Source organism: Delphinus delphis, chromosome 5 (assembly GCF_949987515.2).
Source record: "Delphinus delphis chromosome 5, mDelDel1.2, whole genome shotgun sequence".
NCBI classification, from domain to species: domain Eukaryota; kingdom Metazoa; phylum Chordata; class Mammalia; order Artiodactyla; family Delphinidae; genus Delphinus; species Delphinus delphis.
Genome location: NC_082687.1, coordinates 24,330,709 through 24,355,202, shown reverse-complemented (window position 1 = coordinate 24,355,202; position 24,494 = coordinate 24,330,709). Strand labels below are relative to the sequence as shown.

The 24,494-nt window shown below is 38.0% G+C and overlaps 1 long non-coding RNA gene across 1 annotated transcript in view; it reads left to right on the top strand.

Moving 5' to 3' along the window:
- LOC132425313 (uncharacterized) overlaps positions 1–20,632 on the top strand; it is a 29,698-nt gene extending 9,066 nt beyond the window's left edge. Inside the window, exons 2-3 of the long non-coding RNA XR_009519416.1 lie at positions 15,020–15,160; positions 20,015–20,632. This is a non-coding gene — a long non-coding RNA (uncharacterized lncRNA). The remainder of the gene's footprint in view (positions 1–15,019; positions 15,161–20,014) is intronic.
- The last annotated feature ends 3,862 nt before the right edge of the window (positions 20,633–24,494 follow it).

Below are 24,494 nucleotides of genomic sequence, written 5' to 3'. Positions count from 1 at the left end.
TTGCTGTAAAGCTGGTTTGGTGGTGCTGAGCTCTCTCAGCTTTTGCTTGTCTGTAAAGGTTTTAATTTCTTCATCAAATCTGAATGAGATCCTTGCTGGGTAGAGTAATGTTGGTTGCAGGTTTTTCTCCTTCATCACTTTAAATATGTCCTGCCAGTCCCTTCTGGCTTGCAGAGTTTCTGCTGAAAGATCAGCTGTTAACCTTATGGGGATTCCCTTGTGTGTTATTTGTTGTCTTTCCCTTGCTGCTTTTAATATGTTTTCTTTGTATTTAATTTTTGAGTTTGATTAATATGTGTCTTGGCGTATTTCTCCTTGGATTTATCCTGTATGGGACTCTCTGTGCTTCCTGGACTTGATTAACTATTTCCTTTCCCATATTAGGGAAGTGTTCAACTATAATCTCTTCAAATATTTTCTCAGTCCCTTTCTTTTTCTTTTCTTCTTCTGGAACCCCTATAATTCGAATGTTGGTGCGTTTAATGTTGTCCCAGAGGTCTCTGAGGCTGTCCTCAGTTCTTTTCATTCTTTTCTCTTTATTCTGCTCTGCAGTAGTCATTTCCACTATTTTATCTTCCAGATCACTTATCTGTTCTTCTGCCTCAGTTATTCTGCTATTGATCCCATCTAGAGTATTTTTAATTTCACTTATTGTGTTGTTAATCATCGGTTGTTTCATCTTTAGTTCTTCTAGGTCCTTGTTAAATGTTTCTTGCATTTTGTCCATTCAATTTCCAAGATTTTGGATCATCTTTACTCTCATTAGTCTGAATTCTTTTTCAAGTAGACTGCCTATTTCCTTTTCATTCGTTAGGTCTGTTGGGTTTTTGTCTTGCTCCTTCATCTGCTGTGTGTTTTTCTGTCTTCTCATTTTGCTTATCTTACTGTCTTTGGGGTCTCCTTTTTGCAGGCTGCAGGTTCGTAGTTCCTGTTGTTTTTGGTGTCTGTCCCCAGTGGCTAAGGTTGGTTCAGTGGGTTGTGTAGGCTTCCTGGTGGAGGGAACTAGTGCCTGTGTTCTGGTGGGTGAGGCTGGAACTTGTCTTTCTGGTGGGCAGGTCCACGTCTGGTGGTGTGTTTTGGGGTGTCTGTGGACTTATTATGCTTTTAGGCAGCCTCTCTGCTAATGGGTGGGGTTGTGTTCCTGTCTTGCTAGTTGTTTGGCATAGGATGTCCACCACTGTAACTTGCTGGTCGTTGAGTGAAGCTGGGTGCTGGTGTTGAGATGGAGGTCTCTGGGAGATTTTCGCCATTTGATGTTATGTGGAGCTGGGAGGTCTCTTGTGGACCAGTGTCCTGAAGTTGGCTCTCCCACCTCAGAGGCACAGCACTGACTCCTGACTGCAGAACCAAGAGCCTTTCATCCACAGGGCCCAGAATAAAAGGGAGAAAAAGTAGAAAGAATTAGTCGAAGTAGAAAGAAAGAAAGGAGGGAGGGAGGGAGGGAGTGAGGAAGGAAGGAAGGAAGGAGGGAAGGAAGAAAAAAAGAAAGAAGATAAAGTAAAATAAAATAAAGATAAAATATAATAAAGTTATTAAAATTAAAAAAATTATTAAGAAAAAAAGAAAAAGACGGATAGAACCCTAGGACAAATGGTGGAAGCAAAGCTATACAGACAAAATCTCACACAGAAGCATACACATACACACAAAAAGAGGAAAAGGGGAAAAAATCATAAATCTTGCTGTCAAAGTTGACCTCCTCAATTTGGGATGATTCGTTGTCTATTCATGTATTCCACAGATGCAGGGTACATCAAGTTGATTGTGGAGCTTTAATCCGCTGCTTCTGAGGCTGCTGGGAGAGATTTCCCTTTCTCTTCTTTGTTCTCACAGCTCCCAGGGGCTCAGTTTTGGATTTGGCCCCGCCTCTGCGTGTAGGTTGCCGGAGGGCGTCTGTTCATCACTCAGACAGGACAGGGTTAAAGGAGCCGCTGATTCGGGGGCTCCGGCTCACTCAGGCCAGGGGGAGGGAGGGGCACGGAGTGCGGGGCGAGCCTGCGGTGGCAGAGGCCGGCGTGACGTTGCACCAGCCTGAGGCGCGCCATGCGTTCTCCCGGGGAAGTTGTCCCTGGATCCCGGGACCCTGGCAGTGGCCGGCTGCACAGGCTCCGGGAGCGGAGGTGTGGAGAGTGACCTGTGCTCACACACAGGCTTCTTGGTGGCAGCAGCAATAGCCTTAGCATCTCATGCTCGTCTCTGGGGTCTGCGCTTCTAGCCACGGCTCGCACCCGTCTCTGGAGCTCCTTTAAGCAGAGCTCTTAATCCCGTCTCCTCGCGCACCAGGAAACAAAGAGGGAAGAAAAAGTCTGTTGCCTCTTCGTCAGGTCCAGACTTTTCCCCGGACTCCCTCCCGGCTAGCCGTGGCGCACTAACCCCCTGCAGGCTGTGTTCACGCTGCCAACCCCAGTCCTCTCCCGGCGCTCCTACCGAAGTCCGAGCCTCAGCTCCCAGCCCCGCCCGCCCTGGCGGGGGAGCAGACAAGCCTCTCGAGCTGGTGAGTGCTGGTCGGCCCTGATCCTCTGTGCGGGAATCTCTCTGCTTTGCCCTCCGCACCCCTGTTGCTGTGCTCTCCTCCGCGGCTCCGAAGCTTCCCCCTCTGCCACCTGCAGTCTCCGCCCGCGAAGGGACTTCTAGTGCGTGGAAACCTTTCCTCCTTCACAGCTCCCTCCCACTGGTGCAGGTCCTGTCCCTATTCTTTTGTTTCTGTTTATTTTTTTTTCTTTTGCCCTACCCAGGTACGTGGGGGGTTTCTTGCCTTTTGGGAAGTCTGAGGTCTTCTGCCAGTGTTCAGTAGGTGTTTTGTAGGAGTTGTTCCATGTGTAGGTGTATTTCTGGTGTATCTGTGGGGAGGAAGGTGATCTCCGCGTCTTATTCTTCTACCATCTTCCTGGAAGCTCTAACCTATGACTTTTAATTGAGATGTTTAGACCCTTTCCATTTCATGTGATTACTGATCCAGTTGGGTTTAAGAGTCATCACCAGTTGTTTTAGCAATTGTCCCATCTATTTTTTGTTCTTTTTATTTGTTTGCTCTTCTTTTGGATTGAGTATTTAATTTCTTCCATTTTCTTTTCTTTGCTATTGGCTTATTAGGTATAACTTTTATCTCTTCTGGTGCTTACTTTAGAGTTGGAGTATTTTTAGCTTGCCATAGTGTATCTTCAGTTAATATTATACCACTTCATGTGTAGTATAAAAACCTTAACAATATACTTTTATTTTTCCCTCCCAGACTTTGTGCATACACTCCACATATATTATAAATCTCAGTATGTATTTCTGTTTTTTCTTTGGACAGATATTTCTTTTTTAACCTTAAAAATAGGAATACAAGCCTTTTATATTTACCCACATAATTACCATTCCTGGTGCTATTTTTTCCTTAGTATAGATCCAGATTTCTTTTTTTCTTTGATAGCTCTTTATTTTGTTTTTAAAAAATAAAATATTGGAGTATAATTTGTTTACATTGTTGTGTTAGTTTCTGCTGTAAAACAAAGTGAATCAGATATACATATACTTATATCCCCATATCTCCTCCCTCTTGCGTATCCCTCCCATCCTCCCTAACCCACCCCTCTAGGTGGTCACAAAGCATGGAGCTGATCTCCCTGTGCTATGTGACTGCTTCCCACTAGCTATCTGTTTTACATTTGGTAGTGTATATATGTCCATGCCACTCTCATTTCATCCCAGCTTACCCTTCCCCCTCCCCATGTCTTCAAGTCCACTCTCTACATCTGCATCTTTATTCCTGTCCTTCCCCTAGGTTCTTCAGAACCATTTTTTTCTTTTTTTAGATTCCATAAATATGTGTTAGAACAGTATTTGTTTTTCTGTTCCTGACTTAATTCACGTTGTATGACAGACTCTGTGTCCATCCACCTCACTACAAATAACTCAATTTTGTTTCTTTTTATGGCTGAGTAATATTCCATTATATATATGTGCCACATCTTCTTTATCCATTCATCTGTCAATGGACACTTAGGTTGCTTCCATGTCCTGGCTATTATAAATAGTGCTGCAATGAACATTGTGGTACATGCTTCCTTTTGAATTATGGTTTTCTCAAGATATATGCCCAGTAGTGGGATTGCTGGGTCATATGGTAGTTGTATTTTTAGTTTTTTAAGGAACCTCCATGCTGTTCTCCATGGTGGCTCTATCAATTTACACTCCCACCAACAGTGCAAGAGGGTTGCCTTTTCTCCACCCTCTCCAGCATTTATTGTTTGTAGATTTTTCGATGATGGCCAATCTGACCAGTGTGAGGTCATTGTAGTTTTCATTTGCCTTTCTCTAATGATTAGTGATGTTGATCATCATTTCATGTTTTTGTTGGCAATCAGGATATCTTCTTTGGAGAAATGTCTATTTAGATCTTCTGCCCATTTTTGGATTGGGTTGATTGTTATTTTGATACTGAGCTGCATGAGCTGCTTGTATATTTTGGAGACTAATCCTTTGTCAGTTGTTTTGTTTGCAAATAATTTCTCCCATTCTGAGTGTTGTCTTTTCTTCTTGTTTATGGTTTCTTTTGCTGTGCAAAACATTTTAAGTTTCATTATGACCCATTAGTTTATTTTTGGTTTTATTTCATTTCTCTAGGATGTGGGTCAAGAAGGATCTTGCTGTGATTTGTAATAGAGTGTTCTGCCTATCTTTTCCCCTAAGAGTGTAATAGTGTCTGGCCTTACACTTTGGTCTTTAATCCATTTTGAGTTTATTTTTGTATACGGTGTTAGGGAGTGCTCTAATTTCATTCTTTTACATGTAGCTGTCCAGTTTACACAGCATCACTTATTGAAGAGGCTGTCTTTTCTCCATTGTATATTCTTGCCTCCTTTGTCAAAGATAAGGTGACCGTATGTGGATGGGTTTATCTCTGGGCATTCTATACTGTTCTATTGAGCTATATTTCTGTTTTTCTACCAGTACCATTCTGTCTTGATTACTGTAGCTTTGCAGTATAGTCTGAAGTCAGGGAGCCTGATTCCTCCAGCTCTGTTTTTCGTTCTCAGTGTTGCTTTAGCTATTCGGGGTCTTTTGTGTTTCCATAAAAATTGTGAAATTTTTTGTTGTAGTTCTGTGAAAAATGCCATTGGTAGTTTGATTGGGATTGTGTTGAATCTGTAGATTGCTTTGCGTAGTATAGTCATTTTCACAATGTTGATTCTTCCAATCCAAGAACATGGTATATCTCTCCATCTGTTTGTATCATCTTTGTTTTCTTTCACCAGCATCTTATAATTTTCTGCATACAGGTATTTTGTCTCCATAGGCAGGTTTATTCCTAGGTATTTTATTCTTTTTGTTGTAGTGGTAAATGGGAGTCTTTCCTTAATTTCTCTTTCAGATTTTTCATCATTAATGTATAGGAATGCAAGATTTCTGTGCATTAATTTTGTATCCTGCTACTTTACCAAATTCATTGATTAGCTCTAGTAGTTTTCTGCTAGCATCTTTAGGATTCTCTATGTATAGTATCATGTCATCTGCAAACAGTGACAGCTTTACTTCTTCTTTTCCAATTTGGATTCCTTTTATTTCTTTTTCATCACTGATTGCTGTGGCTAAAACTTCCAAAACTATGTTGAATAAGAGTGGTGAGAGTGGGCAACCTGTTCTGGTTCCTGATCTTAGTGGAAATGGTTTCAGGTTTTCACCTTGAGAATGATGTTGGCTGTGGGTTTGTCATATATGACCTTTATTATGTTGAGGTACATCCCATCTATGCCTACTTTCCAGAGAGTTTTTATCATAAACGGGTGTTGAGTTTTTTCGAGCGCTTCTTCTGTATCTATTGAGATTATCATATAGTTTTTATTCTCCAATTTGTTAATATAGTGTATCACATTGATTGACCGGTATATATTGAAGAATCCTTGCCTTCCTGGGATAAACCCAACTTGATCATGGTGTATGATCCTTTAAATGTGCTGTTGGATTCTGTTTGCTAGTATTTTGTGATGATTATGCATCTATGTTCATCAGTGATATTGGTCTGTAGTTGTTTTTCTTTGTGATACCTTTGTCTGGTTTTGATATCAGGGTGATGGTGGTCTTGTAGAATGAGTTTGAGAATGTTCCTCCCTCGGCTACATTTGGGAAGAGTTTGAGAAGGATAGATGTTAGCTGTTCTCTAAATGTTTGATAGAATTTGCCTTTGAAGGCGTCTGGTACTGGGCTTCTGTTTATTGGAAGATTTTTAATCACAGTTTCCATTTCAGTGCTTGTGATTGGTCTCTTTATATTTTCTATTTCTTCCTGGTTCAGTCTCAGAAGGTTGTGCTTTTCTAAGAATTTGTCCATTTCTTCCAGGTTGTCAGTTTTTTCCGCATGTAGTTGCTTGTAGTAATCTCTCATGATCTTTTGTATTTCTGCAGTGTCATTGTTATTTCTCTTTTTTCATTTCTAATTCTGTTGATCTGAGTCTTCTCCCTTTTCTTTCTTGATGAATCTGGCTAATGGTTTATCAATTTTGTTTATCTTCTCAAAGAACCACCTTTTAGTTTTATTGATCTTTGCTATCATTTCCTTCATTTCTTTTTCATTTATCTCTGATCTGATATTTATGATTTCTTTCCTTCTGCTAAATTTGGGGGGTTTTTTGTTCTTCTTTCTCTAATTGCTTTAGGTGTAAGGTTAGATTGTTTATTTGAGATGTTTCTTGTTTCTTGAAGTCAGATTGTATTGCTATAAACTCCCCTCTTAGAACTGCTTTTGCTGCATCCCATAGGTTTTTGGGCAGTCGTGTTTTCCTTGTCATTTGTTTCTAGGTATTTTTTGTTTTCCTCTGTGATTTCTTAAGTGATCTCTTGGTTATTTAGCAGCATATTGTTTAGCCTCCATGTGTTTGTATTTTTTACAGTTTTTTCCCCCTGTAATTGATATCTAGTCTTATAGTGTTGTGGTTGGAAAATAAACTTGATACAATTTTAGTTTTCTTAAATTTACCAAGGCTTGATTTGTGACCCAAGATATGATCTATCCTGGAGAATATTCCATGAGCACTGAGAAGAAGGTGTATTCTGTTGTTTTTAGATAGAGTGTCCTATAAATATCAATTAAGTCCATCTTGTTTAATGTGTCTTTTAAAGCTTATGTTTCCTTATTTATTTTTATTTTGGATGATCTGTCCATTGGTGAACGTGGAGTGTTAAAGTCCCCTACTATGATTATGTTACTGTCAATTTCCCCTTTTATGGCTGTTAACCATAAGAATTCAGGTGCTCCTATGTTGGGTGCATAAATATTTACAATTGTTATATCTTCTTGGATTGATCTCTTGATCATTATATAGTGGCCTTCTTTGTCTCTTGTAGTAGTCTTTATTTTAAAGTGTATTTTGTCTGATATGAGAATTGCTACTCCAGCTTTCTTTTGATTTCCACTTGCATGGAATATCTTTTTCGATCCCCATTTTCAGTCTGTATTTGACTGTAGGTCTGAAGTGGGTCTCTTGTAGACAGCATATATATGTGTTTTGTTTTTGTATCCATTCAGCCAGTCTATGTTTTTTGGTTGGAGCCATTTACATTTAAGGTAATTATCGATATGTATGTTCCTGTTACCATTCCTTAATTGTTTTGGTTTTTTTTTTTTGTAGGTCTTTTCCTTCTCTGTGTTTCCTGCCTAGAGAAGTTCCTTTAGCATTTGTTGTAAAGCTGGTTTGGTTATGCTGAACTCTCTCAGCTTTTGCTTGTCTTTAAAGGTTTTAATTTCTCCATCGAATCTGAATGAGATCCGTGCTGGGTAGAGTAATCTTGGTTGTAGGTTTTTCCCTTTCATCACTTTAAATATGTCCTGCCACTCCCTTCTGGCTTGCAGAGTTCATGCTGAAAGATCAGCTGTTAACCTTATGGGGATTCCTTGTATGTTATTTGTTGCTTTTTCCTTGTTCCTTTTAATATTTTTTCTTTGTATTTAATTTTTGACAGTTTGATTACTATGTGTCTTGGCATGTTTCTCCTTGGATTTATCCTGTATGGGATTCTCTGTGCTTCCTGGAGTTGACTGACTACTTCCTTTCCCATATTAGGGAAGTTTTCAACTATAATCTCTTCAAATATTTTCTCAGTCCCTTTCTTTGTCTCTTCTTCTTCTGGGATCCCTATAATTTGAATGTTGGTGTGTTCATTGTTGTCCCAGTGGTCTCTGAGACTGTCCTCAATTCTTTTCATTCTTTTTCCTTTATTTTGTTTTGCAGTAGTTATTTCCACTATTTTATCTTCCAGGTCACTTATCCTTTCTTCCGTCTCAACTATTCTGCTATGGATCCCTTCTAGAGAATTTTTAATTTCCTTTATTGTGTTGTTCATCATTGTTTGTTTGCTCTTTAGTTCTTCTAGGTCCTTGTTAAACGTTTCTTGTATTTTCTCCAATTCTATTTCCAAGATTTTACATATCTTTACTATCATTACTCTGAATTCTTTTTCAGATAGACTGTCTATTTTCTCTTCATTTGTTTGGTCTGGTGGGTTTTTACCTTGCTCCTTCACCTGCTGCATATTTCTCTGTCTTCTCATTTTGCTTAACTTACTGTGTTTGGGGTCTCCTTTTTCTAGGCCGCAGGTTCGTAGTTCCTATTGTTTTTGGTGTCTGCCCCCAGTGGGTAAAGTTGGTTCAGTGGGTTGTGTAGGCTTCCTGCTGGAGGGGACTGGTTCCTGTTTTCTGGTGGATGAGGCTGGATCTTGTATTCCTGGTGGGCAGGACCGCATCCAGTGGTGTGTTTTGGGGTGTCTGTGAACTTATTATTATTTTAAGCAGCATCTCTGCTAGTGGGTGGAGTTGTGTTCCTGTTTTGCTTGTTTGGCATGGAGTGTCCAGCACTGGAGCTTGCCGGTTGTTGAGTGGAGTTGGGTCTTAGCATTGAGATGGAGATCTCTGGGCGAGCTCTTGCCAATTGATATTATGTGAGTCCTGGAGGTCTCTGGTGGTCCAATGTACTGAACTTGGCTCTCCTACCTCAGAGGCTTAGGCCTAACACCCAGCCAGAGCACCAAGACCCTGTCTTCCACATGGCTGCACTGTTCATAGGAATGCAATTTAATGCAGCCACTACTGAAAACAGTATGGAGGGTTCTGAGCCATTTCTTGGGAGTGTGTTTGTAATGAACAGCTGTGGGGAGAGAGGTAATGTTTCTCCTTCAGACAAACAGGAAGCTTGCTAACCTCTCATTTTAAAAGCAGTGGAGTCCTCAAACTCAGTATTCCTCAGTGTAATACAACCAAGTACATGTATAGCACCCAACTGAATCCCTCTGTGTCATCCCAGTGGGAACTCCAGATTTCTATCTGGTATGATTTTTCTTCTGACTGAAGAACATGTGTTAACAGTTCTTGTAGTCTTGTGTTAAGATTCTGAGTGTGATGATTCAGCTTTGATACGTCTGACAAAATCTTTTCTTTGCCTTTGTTTTTGAGAGACATTTTTGCTGGGTATGGAATTTTAGGTTGACAGGGTTGCTGCTGTTGTTGTTTCCCTAGTACTTTAAAGATGTTGCTCTACTGCCTTAACTGTATTTTTCTGAAGAGAACTTGGTCTCATTCTTATTTTGTTCCTTTGTGTATAATGTGCCTTATTTCTCTGATTGTTTGTCACATTTTCCCTTTATCGTTGTGTATGCATCTTTTAATTCTATTATGCTTTGGTATAATTTTCTTCATGTTTCTTGTGCTTGGGGTTTGTTGAGCTTCTTGGATTTGTAGGTTTACAGATTCATCAAATTTGGAACATTTCTGGCCATTATGTCTTTAATATTACCTCTTCCCACCTCCTTTGGGGACTCTAATTACATATCTATTAAGCAACTTGAAAGTTTCCCATAGCCCACTGAAGCTCTCTTAATTTTTTTCTTTTTTAGTCTTTATTTTCTCTGTATTTTATTTTAGTTACTATACCATCAAGTTCACTAATCTTTAATTCTGCAATGTCTAATCTGCTCTATTTTATCTCAGGTATTTTCTATTTCAAGCATTGCATTTTTCATCTTTAAAAGTTTGATTTGGGTCTTTTAAAAATCTTTCAAGTCTGTACCTTACATTCTTGAACATATGGAATATAGTTACCATAACTGTTTTAATGTCCTAATCCGACAATTCTCTACCATCCATGCTGATTCTGGAACTGTGTTTGTTCATTGATTTTTTTGCCTTATTATGGCTTACATTATCCTATTTCTTTGTAAGCCTTATAATTTTTTTATTAAATTCAAAACCTCATGATTTTTACTTTGTTAGATGCTTAATATTACATTCTTATAAATATTCTTGAACTTCGCTCTGAAGTTTGGTTAAATCACTTGGTAACAGTTTGATCTTTTCAAGCCTCCTGTTAAACCTTGTTAGGTGAAACCAGAACCACCTTTAATCTAAGACTAATTTCTTCCACCATGGAGGTAATACCATTGTAAATACTCTGCCTGATTTTCCTTGAATTATGATGTTTTCCCTCTGGCTGTTTGGAACATGAACTATTATTGGACCTGTCTGAGCTCTGAGTATCTGCTCCTTTCAAGTGGTTCTTTCCCTTTCCTAAGATAATTTCTCCACAGGCCTATGCTACTAAATATGAAAACTTGAGGGGGTATTACCTGTGGATCTCCATAGCTCTTTCTCTGTACAGCTGTCTTTCCCCAGGACTCTGCTTTTTTAACTCCAGCTTTTGCCCTCACTAGACTCCATGTGTCTCTCCTCGATTCAAGGTTACTGCCTGGTTCTGTTTGGATTCCCTTTCTTTGCACTGCAGCCTGGAAAATATGTCTGGGCAGTAAGCTGGGACTGTCACGGTGCTCACCTTGTTTGTTTTCCCTCTCTCCGGGACAAATGTCCTCTGCTTACTGAGTTGATGTGCAATGCCTGAAAACTTTGTTTAGTTTTTTTGTCAGCTTTGTTAAAATAATATAATATTAACTGTTTAGCTGTTTCAGGAAGGGTGGTCTAAATGGTCCCTCTTACTCCATCTTGGCTAGAAGCCGAAGTCTTATCTTTTTTTTTTGGTGATATTTTGGATAACCAATTCAATTTCTTTAAGATTTTAGGCTATAACCTATACTTGGTGACTGTTTTTATTTCTTTTCAGTTTCTTCTTGTTAGCCAGTGATCATGTTGTTCTCCCTCCTTGGACCTACTGCTTCATATAATCTACACCCTCACAAAGTAGTTGGCAGGTTTTTTTTTTTCCATTTTGCCCTTCATTATGAGTAGTGATCCTAATGAATTCTATTCACATTTCCTGTTGTTATATCAAGCCCTTTCCTCTCTGTCCACCCGCTTTTGTTTCTAGAGCTGTACTCAGGCCTTCTTCCCTCCTCTGCATTACTCTGGGGAACCCTGACTCTCAGAATGTTTTCCTTCTCCTGCTCGGACAGCAACAGTTACTTCTTTTGTTTATGCTAGACAGTGTGTTAAATTTATTTGGAAAACACACAAAAAACCTTCTTCTACTTTTTTTTTTTTTTTTGCCTAGAGGGTAACACCTGGCTGCCATGTATTCTGAATATATGGATGGGGAAATTGGCAGCAGGCTTTCAATAACTGCTCCTGTTTTCAGCCCTGTGTGGTACCCTGCTGCTTATCACACCTGGCGTCCTGAGTCTATCACCCTCCCACCTCTGAAAGGCAGGATGGCTCCCTCCTTAGCAGCAGCCCCTCCATATTTCTTCTGGGCTGTGCCTTTTCCTGGCTTGCTTTATTGAGCTGCACTCTTCCACTCACTTTCCACCCTCTAGAACTGTGTTGAAACAGTTCATCCATTGATAAACTACCTCTTGTTCTTTTCACTGCTCTGTGCTTACCCCTCTTCTTTCAACTAATGTATTCTTCTTTTAATGGGATCTGAGGAACGAGAGGAGATAAATTCATATGCTCAGTTTGTAATCTTGACCTGACACCAGTTGCTATTTAGTTACTAAAGCCGAGGATTTTTTTCTTCTAGAACTTACATTTAATTTTTAAATTCACACTGTTGACTAATTCCTTTTCCTGAAACCATGTCTTTCCATGTTTCAGTAACTCCAATCTGTACTGATTTTTCTCTTATTTCTCTGGATATTACTCCTCTGTCTTCACTTTCTCTCTACATCTCTTTACATGTTTTTATATCCCAGATTTATATGCTTGAGCTTCTTCTCTGCTTACTGTACCTATTGAACATTTGCACATGGATATCTACCTGTGTCTCAAACTCAGCACACCCCAAACCAAACCTGCCATCTTCACTCCGGTATCTGCTCCTCCACCCACCTGTACCTCCTTGATGAACAGAACTTCTGTGCCTCTAACCACCAAGATAGAAATTTAGACACCATCTCTACTCCCTTTTCAGATTCAATTGGCCATCATACCTTGCCTGTAACATCTCCTAAATAGTGTTCAGATTTACTCACTTCTTTCTATTTTCTCAACTATTGCTTCTTTTATTCCTATTATTTATAATTTTTATTATAGAAATTTTAAACACAGTAAAATGTACCTGTCACTCAGGGTCAGCAATTACCAACATTTGGCTAATTTTGTTTTATCATCCCCTTGCTCCCCATTTTCTCCTCCATTGTTTTAAAACACATTCCAGATGTCATATCATTTCATCTGTAAAAATTTCAGTGTGTCTTTCTAAAAGGAAAAGATATTTGAAAACATAGGCACAAAATCTTTATCATCATAAAATAATAATTCCTTAAAATATATTCATATATCCAGTAAGTATGTTTCCTTGTTGTCTCATAATTTTTTGTTTTTACAGTAGATTGGTTCAGATCTGGAACTAAGCAGGAACCACATGATGTATTTGGTTGCTATGATGTAACTGAGTCTACTTTAGTTTAGAGGTTCCTCCTCCCTTTTTGTTTTCTCTTCCCCTTTATTTATTGACTAAATCAGGTCATTTGTCCTGTAGAATCTCCCACATTGTAGATTTTTCTGGTTACGTCCTCATGGTGTCATTAAAGATGCTTCTCTATTTCTGTATTTTCTGGAAACTCATATTTAGATCTAGAAGCTTCATTAGAATTTTTGTAAATACCGGGATTCCCTGGCAGTCCAGTGGTTAGGACTACGTGCTTTCACTGCCGGGGCCCTGGTTCAACCCCTAGTCAGAGAACTAAGATCCCACAAGCTGTGTGGCATGGGGGAGAAAACAAAACAAAAGAAGAATTTTTGTAAGAAAGATCCAGAGATGGCTCCTATGTCATCATATCAGGGGGCATATAATGTATAATGTATGGTTGTCTCTTTTTTTGTAATGATATGATTTTTCAGTGGCTTAGTGTGTTATTATTCTAATCCATTCATTTAAAAAAATCCCTATAACCTCTCACTTAGTGGTTTTAACAGCTATTGACTATCATTGCCTAGGTCTGTTATTATTAGGGACCTATATTTCTTACCAGCTTTACTGCAACAACTTCTTAAGATTGCCACTATAATTTTTTCCCCTAACTTGACCCCATTATGCACACTGCCACCAAATGGATTTTTGCATACCACAAACCATTTCATATGATTTCCCTGCATAAAATTCTTCAGTGGATTCTTAGTGAATTCAGAACAAAATCCAAATTCTATAGCAAAGATAGACGAGAGTCTTTATCATTTGGTCCCTGCTTACCTGCTGTTATTTGCTTTATATTTATAAATGCTTGAAACTTTCTAAAATAGAATTCTTCTTGAGGTAGACAAAGTTACAAGATGTTGGTTTAACACATATGGGAAATGAGGGATGAGCTGCTGCACTGCTGATATACAGGCAGACGGCAGGATTATTTTCATAACAGAAAATAAGCTTTGATGAACCAGAGCATCTTAATATTTCACAATATATGTAAATCAAATCATTATTCTGTATACCTTAAACTTATAAAGTGCTGTCAATTATCTCTCAATAAAGCCGGGAAAAGTACTTATAAATAAAGAAAAAAAAAACCCGGGTCGTTGACCACATCAACAATGGTAACGTGACATCTCAAGGCTGTGCCCAAGGGTGTTGACTTTAGGGCAAGAAACCCAGGGAAGGGATATAGGAGAAGGGGGCAATGGCTTTTGGAAGAAAGAATAGTTATATTTTTTCCCAGCTTTACTGAGGTAAAAATTAACAAAAATTCTGTATGTATTAAGGTGTACCATGTGATGGTTTCATATACATAATATTTGCACTGTGAAATGATTACCATGATCAAGTTAATTAACACATTCATCACCTCACAGTTACCGGTTTTTGCCTTTTTTTTTTTTTTTTTTTGGTGTAGTGAGTAAAGGTACATTTTAAAATGTATTGTTTGTAAATTTGCCAGAAAAGTATATTGTTTGCCTCGGTTGTGTTACCATTTCAAGCTTCCTTCCCATGATATTTCTCTTCAAGTTATTACGTAGATGTAAATAACTATGATTTAATTAATTAACTCATGAAATCAAATTACAATTTTATAATGAATTTTTTATCCTCATCTACATGTTTTATTTAGGTTCATGTTTAATAAAAATCTCCCAAGAAATATATATTGTAACATCATAATGTTTACTCATCATGATAAATTTACTAGCATCCATACATTTATTCTCTACATCTGTGTCTCCATTTCTGCTTTGTAAATAAGATCGTCTATACCAATTTTTTCAGACTCCACATATATTTGTTAATATACGATACTTATTTTTCTCTTTCTGACTTACTTCACTCTGTATGACAGTCTCTAGGTCCATCCACGTCTCTACAAATGACCCAATTTAATTCTTTTTTCATGGCTGAGTAATATTCCATTGTATACATGTACCACATCTTCTTTATCCATTCCTCTGTTGAGGGGCATTTAGGTTGTTTCCATGTCCTGGATATTGTAAGTAGTGCTGCAATGAACATTGGGGTGCATGTGTCTTTTTGAATTATGGTTTTCTCTGGGCATATGCCCAGTAATGGGATTGCTGAGTCACATGGTAGTTCTATTTTTAGTTTTTCTTTCTTTTTTTTTTTTTTTTGTGGTATGCGGGCCTCTCACTGTTGTGGCCTCTCCCGTTGCAGAGCACAGGCTCCGGACATGCAGGCTCAGCAGCCATATCTCACAGGCCCAGCTGCTCCGCAGCATGTGGGATCCTCCTGGACCGGGGCACGAACCCGTGTCCCCTGCATCGGCAGGTGGACTCTCAACTGCTGTGCCACCAGGTAAGCCCTATTTTAGTTTTTTAAGGAACCTCCATACTGTTTTGCATAGTGGCTGTATCAATTTACATTCCCACCAACAGTGCAAAGGGTTCCCTTTCTCCATGCCCTCTCCAGCTTTTGTTGTTTGTATATTTTGTGATGGTGGCCATTCTGACCTGTGTGAGGTGATCTCATTGTAGTTTTAATATGCATTTCTCTAATAATTAGATATGTTGAGCATTTTTTCATGTGTTTGTTGGCCATCCGTATGTCTTCTTTAGAGAAATGTCTATTTAGGTCTTCCGCCCATTTCTTGATTGGGTTGTTTGATTTTTTGATATTGAGCTACACGAGCAGTCTGTATATTTTGGAGATTAATCTTTTGTCAGTTGCTTCATTTGCAAATATTTTCTCCCATTCTGAGGGTTGTCTTTTCATCTTGTTTATGGTTTCCTTTGCTGTGCAAAAGCTTTTAAGTTTCATTAGGTCCCATTTGTTTATTTTTGTTTTTATTGTCATTACTCTAGGAGGTGGGTCAAAAAAGATCTTGCTGCGATTTGTGTCAAAGTGTGTTCTGATATGTATATATATATATGTATAGCTGATTCTGTTTGCTGTAGAGTAGAAACTAACACAGCATTGTAAAGCAACCATATTCCAATAAAAATTTAAAAACAAGTAAATATAAAGCAACAACAACAAAAAAATAAACCTATATCAAACATTCAAGGAAGAAATAATAATTCTACACAAACTCTTCCAGAACATAGGAGTATGAACACTTCTTGATTCATTTTATGAAGTCAGAATTACCCTTTTTTAACAAAACCAAAAACATTACAAGAAAAGAAAACTATAGGCTGATATTTCTCATGAACATAGATGCAAAAATCCTCAACAACATATGAAATTAAATTCAACAACTTAAAAAAATATTATGATACCAAATTGAGTGGGATTTATCCTGGGAATGCAAGTCTGGTTCAACATTCAAAATCAGTGTTATCAATATATCAGTAAACTAAAGAAGAAAATCCATATGATTGTATTTATACAGAAGAGGTATTTGACAAAATTCAACATCCATTTGTGTTAAAACCCCTGATGAACTAGGAATAATTTATTGTTTTCAACCCAATAGAGAATCAACCATGAGAATAGGGCTAACATAATATTTAATTGTGAAAGACTGAATTCTTTCCATCTGAGGCTAGGAAAGAGGAAAGTATGCTTACTCTCACCATCACTCTTATTTAACATCATACTGGAGGTCCTAATTAGTGCAGTAAGGCAAATGAAGAAGGAAGTAAATAATAAACAAATACCATACAGAATGGAGAGAAAGGAATAGACCTCTATCTATTCACAGTTGACATTACTGTCTATGAAGAATCTACAAAGAATCAACAATAAGGTGTTAGAACTAAAATGTGAGTTTAGCAAGGCACCGGATGCAAAGTCAAAATTCAAAAATCAGTTGCATTGGTACATACTAATAATGAACAATTTGAAAATGGACTGAAAACCTAGAAGAGTTTATCTAATGACTGGCCACTCATTAATTTAGTAAAGTTAACTTATTTTTCCTTGTACATGAAGTCATTAAGAAGTTTGGTCAGGATTTGGCATGAATTTTCATAGCCTCCCAAAGAAAATCACTTATTCATTGGGTTGGGCTTCTCATGTTTCAACATACCCTTAGTCTTATTTCAAATCTCTGATGACACAGTGACAACTCTGCTGTTGTTATATGTGACACAGATTGACAGGAACTATTATTTTCAACAATAGATCTGAAACAGCTTTGGTTGAATTCAAATAAATTGTGGACAGAAAAGACTTGTGTTCTGCATCGTGGCATCTCATCACCCCAAAGCGTACGTTTAATAAGTTATGAGGAAGGGACATAAAATGAAAGATTTCCTGAACAGGACTGTTGAAGGTGACAGTTAAAGAGAAATTTAGATTTCTTGGAACCGAACATGCCACTATGCATTTCATTAAAACTGTCTTGTCTTTTTGAATTTCTTATAGGGTGAACCTATTATGCAAGTAAAATATAGATGTGGTCTGGATATGGTTCAACTTTTGTTTACTTTTAACTTAAATGTTAAATTTTCTTTAAATCACTGACTTGAAACATGGCGAGTTCCTGTCTCCTTATATAGATTTTTCAGCCTATGTTTTGCAAGGTGCATTAAAAAAAATTTACTAGCATCTTACATAAAACATTTTAATTTTTAAAGAAACAAATTAAAATATACATATGACTTTTTAAATGAAACAATACAGGAAGGCTAATAAGAACACAAACCCTTCCATCCATACTTCCTGTTCTAATTTCCTCTTCTCAGAGGCAACAATGTTTAACCCTTTGGGGTTTCAATTCCTCTCATGATTATAATTAATTTGAATTCTATTCCTTTTATATTTAATTTATTCATAATTCATTATAATATTTGGCTAAATATAATTCTTTATAAAACAACTTTTAAAGACTACATCTTAATTATACCTTATTCCTTATACTTTACACTTTATATTTACTTATTCAATTCAACTGAGTAAAATTTTATTGCTAGATATAAATTCCCTAAATGTAACAGCATCAATTAGCAGGCGGCATTTACGTGAGTTTCCTTATAGATAGTTGGCCTTTGCTAAATATCTGCAATTGGTCCTTAATCATGTCTGACTCATAAATGGAATGATGGAATCGTGTCTGAATCAGATGGATTCTATCTGCAACGTTCCCTGCACCAGCCACAGTTACAGGGGCTATGACCAGCCACTATCGCCTAGCCTCTTTTATGTGGCCAGCCCCACAACTCACATGTGTCCTTGAGTCTCCAAGACTCTGCTGATGCACCATTGAACATCCCTGACACTGATTTTCAATCTGCATAATGACTGGAGTTGGTGTCAGTGAGAGGGGCTGAACTGGGATGGAGATCCCTTGGGCCCCTGCTGTAGGAGTCACTCTTGTAGATTTCTCATGAAGGTGGGGAGGTGTGTCTCATGAAACTGAGTCTTGTCAATTCAGATTTATTTTGAAAAAATAGTCTTATTTAATGGTAGTGACTTAAACTGTTATTTTTATAGTCCATGCTAGATTTTTTTTTTCTTTAGTAATTGCTAGTTTCTTATAATACCTGAATCAGTTGCAGTGGTGTAATTTGCTAATACGTTTCCCTTCGATGGAATTGGAAGGGTGAGCTAATGGGGCCAGAGGGTGTGCAGAAATGGTACCTAATTATAAAATAATGGAAAACAGTCTGCATAATGAAATTACCTCATAAACAGAACGATCACAACCGAGATGATTCAGTAATTAATGATTACATCAAGTAAATTAACTCGTTTGTATCTCAACCCTACATAAATGATGTGAGAAAGTATAATACCTTAACTATGTAAACAATTAATAAATATGGAAGACATTATAAATTCACAGAATTGAAAGCCCACACAGCTATAGAATTAATTACTTTTGTGTGCGTTAGGTGTTTTGGAAACTAAGCATTAATTTTCTGGCTTTGACTCAAATCAAGACCACCCTGTAGGAAAGTTTAATTCCTCAGTGAGTACCTATTTATCATTTAGTGGAATGTTTGGCAACTAAGCCACCAAAACAACATATGCAAATGAATGTTTACTAATGATTGAATAAAAGCATGCTCTATTTCTGAATGTGCTTAATTCAAGAGTAATGTAAAAATACAAAGACTTTTTTATTTAAAACAGTCTACCTTAATTAAGATGCAGAATTAATCTTCAAAATACTAAGCTGTTTACAATTTTGGCAATTTGACAATCTGGCAAACATTTCTTTGAAAATGTGAGCGACAAGTAAAATATGAGTCTAGTTAGATCAAACCTAAATATATGATTATTTAAACATTTTCAAATAAACATTTAAAACTTTATTTATCTTATAAATAATTGTCCTGGAGAAAGTGCTATGTTATAAAACCTTTATCATGTAATTTAAAATGTGAATTCGCAGTAGTCTTGTGGTTATTTGGTCTGGAAGGGGACAGATATTTGTGAAAGAATGTTCTGACAGACTAAAACAAAACCTTAGCATTTAAATTTTAGGACCAGAGAAATCATTACATCTAAGGCGACAATATATCTGATTTGATAGAATGTGATATAGTTAAAAAATTATTTGTGTGGTGTGGTTTGAGACTACAAATTCTTCCTTATTCAAAAATCCATGAACTGCATGTATCATTTTATTTTCAAAATGGATAGTTTACTTGTAAAGAAATTCTTCAGTTCTTTATTAGAAATATATCTAAATTTTATTTCTTGCCCAAGGGCATGAAATTCTGCAAACATTTTCATTTATTAATAGTTGTGAACACCTGGGCATTTATAGACATTACTGATATTTTTACATGTAAAAATTTAGAATAAATGTTGGATATAAGAGAAGGATTTTTAACTTTAAAATTTATTTGTATTTCTTAAGACCATAGTTTCCACAAGAGTCAATGTTTTGCTGTTTTGGTTTGTTTACCTTAAATAAAATATGATTTTTCTATTTAAAACATCTGAAAAATATATTCTCAAATATCAACTAGTTCTTGAAATATATCTGGATAGTTATAAGTGTAAATTAACCCAAATATCAGGATTCCATTTCCTTTAAAACAGATGATTTTTTTTTTCCTTTTTGGTAAAGGGATGGAAAATTGTGGGTTTATTCTTGGGAGCATGAATCCAAAACATATTAAACCAGACTTTATTTTCCCTTGAAAAATAATTCTGTCCTAATTACCATGTATGCATTGTTTATTGCCTTTAAAGAATGACTTAACATGATTAATAAGCAAGCACCTGAGAAAGAATACTCTTATTTTCTTCCAGAAAAGAGAGGTTCTGTGTGTGAGACCACCCCAAAGGCCAGCACTACACTGGACGATAGTCCTAAAATAAAGTCTTCACTCACAGTTAGGGAAAGAAACTTTCAAAAATGTATTGAGGTAGAGCTTCAAGATGGCAGAAGAGTAAGACGTGGAGATCACCTTCCTTCCCACAAATACATCAGAAATACATCTACATGTGGAACAACTCCTACAGAACACCTACCGAACGCTGGCAGAAGACCTCAGACCTCCCAAAAGGCAAGAAACTCCCCAGTACCTGGGTAGGGTAAAAGAAAAAAGAAAAAACAGAGACAAAGAATAGGGACGGGACCTGCGCCAGTGGGAGGGAGCTGTGAAGGAGGAAAGGTTTCCACACACTAGAAGCCCCTTCCCGGGCGGACACTGCGGGTGGTGGAGAGAGTAAGCTTCAGAGCTGTGGAGGAGAGTGCAGCCACAGGGATGCGGAGGGCAAAGCAGAGAGATTCCCGCACAGAGGGTCAGTGTGGACCAGCACTCACCAGCCCGAGAGGCTTGTCTGCTCACCCGCCGGGGCGGGCAGGGCTGGGAGCTGAGGCTCAGGCTTCGGAGATCGGATCACAGGGACAGGACTGGGGTTGGCGGCGTGAACACAGCCTGAAGGGGCTAGTGCGCCACGGCTAGCCGGGAGGGAGAGGAAAAGTCTGGAGTTGCCTAAGAGGCAAGAGACTTTTTCTTGCCTCTTTGTTTCCTGGTGCACGAGGAGAGGGGATTCAGAGCGCCACTTAAAGGAGCTCCAGAGATGGACGTGAGCCACAGCTATCAGCGCAGACCCCAGAGACGGGCATGAGATGCTAAGGCTGCTGCTGCAGCCACCAAGAAGCCTGTGTGCAAGCACAGGTCACCACCCACACCTCCCCTCCCGGGAGCCTGTGCAGCCAGCCACTGCCAGCGTCCTGTGATCCAGGGACAAGCTCCCCGGGAGAATGCACGGCGCACCTCAGGCTGGTGCAACGTCACGCTGGCCTCTGCTGCTGCAGGCTCGCCCCACATCCGTACCCCTCCCTCCCCCCGGCCTGAGTGAGCCAGAGACCCCTAATCAGCTGCTACTTTAACCCCCTCCTGTCGGGGCAAAGAAGAGACGCCAGAGGGTGACCTACATGCAGAGACAGGGCCAAATCCAAAGCTGAATCCCAGGAACTGTGCAAACAAAGAAGAGAAAGGGAAATTTCTTCATATAACCTCAGGAGCAGCGGATTAAATCCCCACAAACAACTTGATGTACCCTGCATCTGTGGAATACATGAATAGACAATGAATCATCCCAAATTGAGGAGGTGGACTTTGGGAGCAATGATATATATATATATTTCCCTTTTTCTCTTTTTGTGAGTGTGTATGCGAATGCTTCTGTGTGTGATTTTGTCTGTATAGCTTTGCTTTTACCATTTGTCCTAGGGTTCTTTCTGTCCGTTGTTTTTTTTTTTTTTTTTTTAGTATAGTTTTCAGCACTTGTTATCATTGGTGGATTTGTTTTTTGGTTTGGTTTTTCATTCTTTCTTTCATTTTTTAAATCACTTAAAATTTTTTTTAAAAATTATTTTTTGTTTTTTATTTTAATAAATTTTTAATCTTATTTTATTTAATCTTTTTCTTTCTTTCTTTCTTTCTTTTTTCTCCCTTTTATTCTGAGCCGTGTGGATGACAGGATCTTGGTACTCCAGCCAGGCATCAGGGCTGGGCCTCTGAGGTGGGAGAGCTAAGTTCAGGACATTGGTCCACAAGAGACCTCCCAGCTCCACGGAATACAAAATGGTGAAAATCTCTCAGAGACCTCCAACTCAATGCCAAGACCCAGCTCCACTCAACAACCAGCAAGCTACAGAGCTGAACACCCTATGCCAAACAACTAGCAAGACAGGAACACAAACCCACCCATTAGCAGAGAGCCTGCCTAAAATCATAATAAGGTCACAGACACCTCAAAACACACCACCAGACGTGGATCTGCCCAACAGAAAGACAAGATCCAGCCTCATCCACCAGAAAACAGGCACTAGTCCTTTCCACCAGGAAGCCTACACAACCCACTGAACCAACCTTAGCCACTGGAGGCAGACACCAAAAACAATGGGAACTACGAACCTGCAGCCTGTGAAAAGGAGACCCCAAAACACAGTGAGTTAAGCAAAATGAGAAGACAGACAAACACACAGCAGATGAAGGAGCAAGGTAAAGATCCACTAGACCTAACAAATGAAGAGGAAATAAGCAGTCTACGTGAAAAAGAATTCAGAATAATGAGAGTAAAGATGGTCCAAAATCTTGGATATAGAATTGGAGAAAATACAAGAAACATTTAACAAGGACCTAGAAGAACTAAAGAGCAAACAAACAATGATGAACAACACAATAAAGGAAATTAAAAATTCTCTAGATGGGATCAATAGCAGAATAACTGAGGCAGAAGAACTGATAAGTGACCTGGAAGATAAAATAGTGGAAATAACTACTGCACAGCAGAATAAAGGAAAAAGAATGAAAAGGATTGAGGACAGTCTCAGAGACCTCTGGGACAATATTAAATGCACCAACATTAGAAATATAGGGGTCCCAGAAGAAGAAGAGAAAAAGAAAGGGACTGAGAAAATATTTGAAGAGATTATAGTTGAAAACTTCCCTAATATGGGAAAGGAAATAGTTAATCAAGTCTGGGAAGCACAGAGTGTCCCATACAGGGTAAATCCAAGGAGAAACACACCAAGACACATCAAACTATCAAAAATTAAATACAAAGAAAAAATATTAAAAGCTGCAAGGGAAAAACAACAAATAACATAAAAAGCAATCCCCATAATGTTAAAAGCTGATTTTTCAGCAGAAACTCTGTAAGCCAGAAGGGAGTGGCAGGATGTATTTAAAGTGATGAAAGGGAAAAACCTACAACCAAGATTACTCGACCCAGCACGGATCTCATTCAGATTAGATGGAGAAATTAAAACCTTTACAGACAAGCAAAAGCTAAGAGAATTCAGCACCACCAAACCAGCTTTACAGCAACTGCTAAAGGAACTTCTCTAGGCAGGAAACACAAGAGAAGGAAAAAACCTACAACAACAAACCCAAAACAATTAAGAAAATGGTAATAGGAACATACATATCGATAATTACCTTAAATGTAAAAGGATTAAATGCTCCAACCAAAAGACATAGACTAGCTGAATGGATACAAAAACAAGACCTGTATATATGCTACAACAGACCCACTTCAGACCTAGGGACACATACAGACTGAAAGTGAGGGGATGGAAAAAGATATTTCATGCAAATGGAAATCAAAAGAAAGCTGCAGTAGCAATTCTCATATCAGACAAAATAGAGTTTAAAACAAAGACTATTACAAAAGACAAAGAAGGCCACTACATAATGATCAAGGGATCGATCCAAGAAGAAGATATAACAATTGTAAATATTTATGCACCCAACATAGGAGCACCTCACTATGAAAGGCAAACACTAACAGCCATAAAATGGGAAATCAACAGTAACACAATCATAACAGGGGACTTTAACACCCCACTTTCATCAATGGACAGATCACCCAAAACGAAAATAAATAAGGAAACACAAGCCTCAAATGATACATTAAACAGGATGGACTTAATTGATATTTATAGGATATTCCATCCAAAAACAACACAATACACTTCATTCTCAGTGCTCATGGAATATTCTCCAGGATAGAGCATATCTTGGGTCACAAATCAAGCCTTGATAGATTTAAGAAAATTGAAATCATATCAAGTATCTTTTCAGGCCACAACGCTATGAGACTAGATATCAGTTACAGGAAAAAAATCTGTAAAAACTACAAACACATGGAGGCTAAACAATACACTACTTAATAACCAAGAGATCACTGGAGAAATCAAAGAGGAAATCAAAAAATATCAAGAAACAAATGACAATGAAAACACGACAACCCAAAACCTATGGGATGCAGCAAAAGCAGTTCTAAGAGGGAATTTTATAGCAATACAATCCTACCTTAAGAAGCAAGAAACATCTCAAATAAACGACCTAACCTTACACCTAAAGCAATTAGAGAAAGAAGAACAAAAAAACCCAAAGTTAGCAGAAGGGAAGAAATCAGAAAGATCAGATCAGAAATAAATGAAAAAGAAATGAAGGAAATGATAGCAAAGATCAATAAAACTAACAGCTGATTCTTTGAGAATATAAAATTGATAACCCATTAGCCAGACTCATCAAGAAAAAAGAGAGAAGACTCAAATCAATAGAATTAGAAATGAAAAAAGAAGAGTAACAACTGACACTGCAGAAATACAAAGGATCATGAGAGATTACTACAAGCAACTCTATGCCAATAAAATGGGCAAACTGGAAGAAATGGACAAATTCTTAGAAATGCACAACCTGCCAAGACTGAATCAGGAAGAAATAGAAAATATGAACAGACCAGTCACAAGCACTGAAATTGAAAC